The sequence below is a fragment of the Triticum aestivum genome, chromosome 2D (genome assembly GCF_018294505.1).
Source record: "Triticum aestivum cultivar Chinese Spring chromosome 2D, IWGSC CS RefSeq v2.1, whole genome shotgun sequence".
Lineage (NCBI taxonomy): Eukaryota > Viridiplantae > Streptophyta > Magnoliopsida > Poales > Poaceae > Triticum > Triticum aestivum.
Genome location: NC_057799.1, coordinates 67,512,351 through 67,518,350, shown reverse-complemented (window position 1 = coordinate 67,518,350; position 6,000 = coordinate 67,512,351).

Here is a 6,000-nt window from a genome sequence, read left to right as displayed (position 1 = left end):
GGCCTAAATCAGCATAAGCTTTCATATTTTTCTGATAGGCCTGTGCCTATAGTGGGCCTTTAACAGGCCTAAACATAATTTGGGCCCTCAGTAAAAATAGGCCGTTTACAGGTGTAAATATCTTGAGCCCATAAAAAACATGGGCCTTTAATAGACCGAAAGTGAGATTGGGCCCTGGTTGTGCCAAATAACCCACTGGTCTTAGCAGGCCGAAATGTTGGCCCATTTACGATGCGGATCTTTGACAGGCCAAAATTCGGACGGGCCATAAATGCGCCGACCTAATACACGGGCCTTTAACAGGCCAGAACTTTGGTCGGGCTAGATAATCGTCATTTTTATATGGGCCGTTAATGGGCCCGATATGACGTTGGGCCACATATGGCCCATGGTTTTCGTCCAGCGTTAACAGGCCGAAAATGACAACAGGCCGAAAGTGGCCCAAATCTATAGTGGGCCTCTAACAGGTCGAATGTCAGACATGGCCGAATATGACCCAAATCCTTCACGGTCGTTTATGGGCTGAAAGTTTTGCTGGACTGTAAATGGGCCCAAATGAAGCAGGACCTTTAATAGGCCGGAAATACACTAGGCTGTAATTCGGCCCAATTACTTAGCGGACTATTATCGGGCCAGAAGTGACCATGGGCCGCGTTGATGACAAGTATAGGACAGGCCGTTGACGGGCCAATTTGATAGAGAATGTTGGGCCTTTAGCTGGGCCGACCCATTATGGTCTGCAGAATCTTGTGGGCCTTTAGCTGGGCCGGCCCATTATGGTCTGCAGAATCTTGCGGGCCTTGAGCTGGGCCGGCCCATTGTGGTCCGCAAAATCTTGTGGGCCTTTAGCTGGGCCGGCCCATTGTGGTCTGCAAAATCATTTGGGCCTTTAGCTGGGCCAACCCATTATGGTCCGCTAAATTTTGTGGGCCTTTAGCTGGGCCGGCCCATTATGGTCTGCAAAATCTTGTGGGCCTTTAGTTGGGCCGGCCCATTTAAACTTGATGGGCCGGTCCACGTGTCAACATATCATAGGCGCGTCTCGCCCATTGGATGAGTGACACCTGTGCCAACGCGGACCTGACACGTGTCTCCTCCAGCCAATGATGATTTTACACGTGGAAAATCCCCATTGGTCGGGGCTGTTAACGGGTTATTGGATCCAAAACCCGACCCGATAGCTTAACGGTGTTCCGTTACGGTGGATGCCACGTGTCAGTCACCCTTGACGAAAGCACTTCTGTGACGCGCGATTTATCGTCATGGAAGTGGACACTTCCGTGATGATAATTTTGGTAATGTCATGGAACACTTCTACGACAGCACAGGTATGACTATCTTGATTCTGTCATAAATTTGTCATGGATGTACATGCATGACAGAAAACGTGACCTACTGTGACAAACACGTATCATCACGGAAGTGTATTTTTTTGTAGTGCTAGGGGTATGATCGGATCCGGACTGGTGTTGCCGCTCTCCCCTTGCCACACCACGGATGGCTTGAAGAGCCTTTCCAGGAATATGTTAGGCGGGACGGGGTCGCGCTTGGCGCCGATGCAAGCAAGGACATCTGTTGCTTGATTACTTTCTCGAGCCACATGATGAAACTCGAGCCCCTCGAACCGAGATGATATTTTGAGAACGGCGTTACGATAGGCCGCCATCTTCGGATCTTTGGCGTCGAAATCTCCATTTATTTGGGATATTGCGAGGTTTGAATCCCCGCGCACCTCCAGGCGTTGTATGCCCATGGAGGCGGCCATCCGAAGACCGTGCAATAAGGCCTCGTATTCGGCTGCATTGTTGGAGTCTGTGTATAATATTTGGAGTACATACTGGACTGTGTCTCCAGTGGGGATGTCGGTGTCAAAACTGGCGGATCTCGGGTAGGGGGTCCCGAACTGTGTGTCTAAGGTCGATGGTAATAGGAGATGGGGGACACAATGTTTACCCAGGTTCGGGCCCTCTCTGTGGAGGTAATACCCTACTTCCTAGTTGATTGATCTTGATGAATATGAGTACTACAAGAGTTGATCTACCACGAGATCGTAATGGCTAAACCCTAGAAGTCTATCCTGTATGACTATGGTAATGAGTCTCTCCCCTCCGGACTAAGCCCTCCGGTTTATATAGACAATGGAGAGATCTAGGGTTACATAAGGTCGGTTACAAAGAAAGGAATCTTCATAGTTAAACGCCAAGGAGAGTCTTATCCAGACACGGGAGAGAGTCTTCAGCCTTCGTATCTTCATAGCCCATCAGTCCGGCCCATGGCTAAAAGGCCGGATGTCCGAGGACCCCTTAGTCCAGGACTCCCTTAGTAGCCCCTGAACCTGGCTTCAATGACGAGGTGTTCGGCGTGCAGATTTGTCTTCGGCATTGGAAGGTAGGTTCCTCCTTCCGAACTCCAAGATAGTCTTCGGACGCAATGGTCGTATCCGGACCTGTAACACACGTACCACACACAACCGCAGGGAGTATAATATTCCATGAGTCCAATCCGCTGAAAATTTTCTGCAACATGACATCACGTCTGTCCGGTCATTATTTCAAACCGTTTTTCGTCTACCGCTCCATGTTTCGAGACGTGGCTGCCATTGGCACATCTTGTCAAAGCAGAGATCGTGTCCCCTTATTGCGGGATCCTCATCTATACGGACGTGGGTAACCCAACCGCCTCTTGGGTACAACTCCTTGGAAATAGGCAAGTTTTAAGGCCCAGGAGGAGGCGTTCGATATTCACAGCCTTTATAAAGGGGTACAGGCCCGTCTTTCTTCTCCATGCTTGCTTCTTCCTCAACCCTTGCTACCTCGAGTTCCAACACCCCGGTTTCAATTGCCACAAGCTTCAGTCATGTCCGGATCCAGCCTTCAAGGCCGGTGGGTGGCTTCTTCTGTCACAGAGGAGGATATTGCGAAGCTTCGGGCGGCAAGATATCTGACCGCAGAAATCCTCCATCGGCTCCCTGACGAAGGGCAGGTTATACCTACCCCCAGATCCGGCGAGAGGGTTGTGTTCATTTCCCACTTCATCCAAGGTTTAGGGTTTGCCCTTAATCCCTTTGTCCATGGGCTTATGTTATATTATGGGCTAGATTTTCATAATCTGGCCCCAAACTCTGTTCTTCTCATCTCGGCGTTTATCATCACGTGCAAAGCCTTCCTCCGAATCCCTCCGCACTTCGGCTTGTGGCTCAAGACCTTCAATGTGAAGCCGCTGGTGATAGAGGGGAAGCAGGCGGAGTGCGGTGGTGCCACAGTGGGCAAGCTTACTAACGCTCTTTGCCTAAAAGGATCCTTCACAGAATCTTCCAATTTATGGCAGTAGGAGTGGTTCAATATCACCGAGCCCCATGGTTCCAAGTGGGAAGTTGCGCCTACGTTCTGATCCGGCCCTCCGATTCATCTTGCATCATGGATTAATAAGGGTTTGGACTGGGGATCAGTCGACGAAGTGCAGACTCTACAGAGTCGCATCCGGAGCCTTATTGAGAAGGACAGCGATCTTATCAATGTTATCCAGGTAATGCTAGTCCGCAGGACCCTGCCGTGTCAGCGACGGCCTCTCCGCATGTGGGAGTTTAATCCAGAAGGGCCACGGACTCTTCAGCACTACTTCGGCTCTACGCACGAAGGAATGTGGACATTATTTTTTGGGAAACGAAAACAATGGCGGGACACCACCGAAGATATCAGCCTTGACTGCAACCATCCGGACACCTCGGTAAGTACTAAACTCCCGAACACCTCTTAGTCAAGCAACCCCGTAATAGGATACTAAGCAAACCATCTTTTTCCAGGTCTGGATAAAGAAAGCGGAACGAATTAGGTGTCCGGCCCCCCTTCCCGAAGACTCAGCGGACCCCATGCTAACAAGGATGCTGGCCCCGACACCGTACCAGGTGCCTATGAAGGAGGACAAGGCAGAGAGCGGGAGGACCAGAGGTGACCTTCATTCCAAAGGTAAAGTAGACACCGTGCCCGGGGAAATCAAAGTTTCTTTGCCCAAAGACAAAGGTGAAGGAGAAGCGAACGTCCCTTCTCCCCATAGCAAGAAAAGGGCCGCCTCTGAAGTTTGGGAGGAGAAGTCTCCCAAGAGAGGCAAGATGCCATCATCGGGCGGCTCGGGTTTGGCAAGCGACGTCGTCGCACAGTTCCACCATGAGGACAAGTCTTTTCATCGAAATCGTAAGTGAACCAGGGTGCTTTAAGCATACCCCGCTCCTTTCCCGTTACCAAAGTAACATCTAATATATATCTTCGTAGTTCGGCGCACAGTTTTCCTCAGCAGTCCTCTTCCTCGGGCGATCTTCTCCCGGAGATGATGGAGAGAGATACGCCTCCCCCAGCCTCCTCGCCCTTTAGGGTGGACGACTGCGAGGTGTCGTCCCGGAGGGTCTCTGCCGATCCACAAGTAGTGCGGGGGACGAAGAAGGCATTACCCGAAGGTGGTCCCTCTGCCGCCCAGGGTTCGGGGGCCAACAATGAAGGCCCCGTACTATCCGGTTTACTGCTGGAGATGATTATAGGGGCGAGTAAACGAATTCCTTCAAAGGAAGGCCGTGCTCCTACAGCGGCTTCCGAAGATTGGGAAACGCAAGACATCTTAACGGCTATGCTGCGACAAGCATCCGTCTCAGAGGAATAGCATACCTTGATGGGTACGGTGGTTGAGAGGATTCTGTCCGCGAAGAGCGGGTTGAATGAAGCCTTCATGAGCCTGCTAAGAGGCTTCGAGGTTTGTGATGTAATATTTTCAACTGTATTTTATTCGCAAAATACACCTGTGTATAGATAGTAGCCCCTGAGACTCGGATTTGCTACCCAAGGGAGGCAATCAGAGGATCAAAATATATGCTCAGGGAATAATATAATTGATTGGAACACAGGCTGTCCCCCCTGGCGACTGCCCAGACTACAGAAGTTACCGAGCTGCAGCGAAAGCTGGATGTGGCAGGGGATGACATTGCGTTAATCAATAGGCATCTTGACGAGTCGCAAGGTATGTATCTGGGGCAATCATTACATATACGTGCTTATAGTAAAAGCGTGACGCTTGAAAATTGTATTCATGACTGCAGATGGTGTCGCCGCAGTTGAGATTCTTCGGGTGGAGTTAGCCCGGGCCAAGGAGCAGGCCCGGTTTAGTAATGCGGCTGCCGAAAATATGCCTTTGGCCGCTGTGAATTCCTCGAGAAGGATAATAAGGCCAAAACGGCTGATCTTGACAAAGCCTTACGAGAGCCAAATGAAGCGCGGTCCGAATCTAGAGCGCCCCGGGAGGAGATTCGGCAAGCTAGAGAGATTGCGGCTGGTAAGCCCTTTTTATTGCAGACTAAGTTCGGCGATCCGAATTATGCCCAGCTTAATCAGGTGTGGAGTTCTCCAGATGCCTTTTTGGACTTGCGAAGGGTTCTTCCGATGCGGCGCAGTTTTACCAAGCGCAAGAAGGGTATGAAACGGAGAAGCTTTTTTGGTCACAATTCGGTGCGTCAAAGCGCCCACTGCTAAACAAACAGATGTGTCGGGACCCCGATTCTAAGTCACACCGATCTAGCATGTAACACCTCATATCACATTGCAGCCTCACGCACGGTATTCCCACGGGTGTCGCCTTACCATGGCTCGGGACCGTTTGCGCCTTTTGGCTCACGTATATGACAATGTCGCTAGCATCCATATGACAGAGAACCCGGGCCGACATGGCTAGTCGTGAACCCAAAGCGGCACTAACGTATGGGGACAGGCATACATGAATCAACATCGAACGTGTCGGTCAGCAGCGTGTGAATCCGGGCTGTAGCACTGGGCTAACAGGACTCCGGGAACCCGGGCTGTTGCAGGCTAGGCAGGACTCCGGATGTCACCGCGTGACATTTCCCCGAAGGGACAGACACAGGAACGAAATGAAACACATGCCGGCCAGTCAAGTGTCCAGAGCAGTAGTGCTGGGCTAGCAGGACTCCGGTGAACCGGGCTGTAGCGGACTACTATGGCT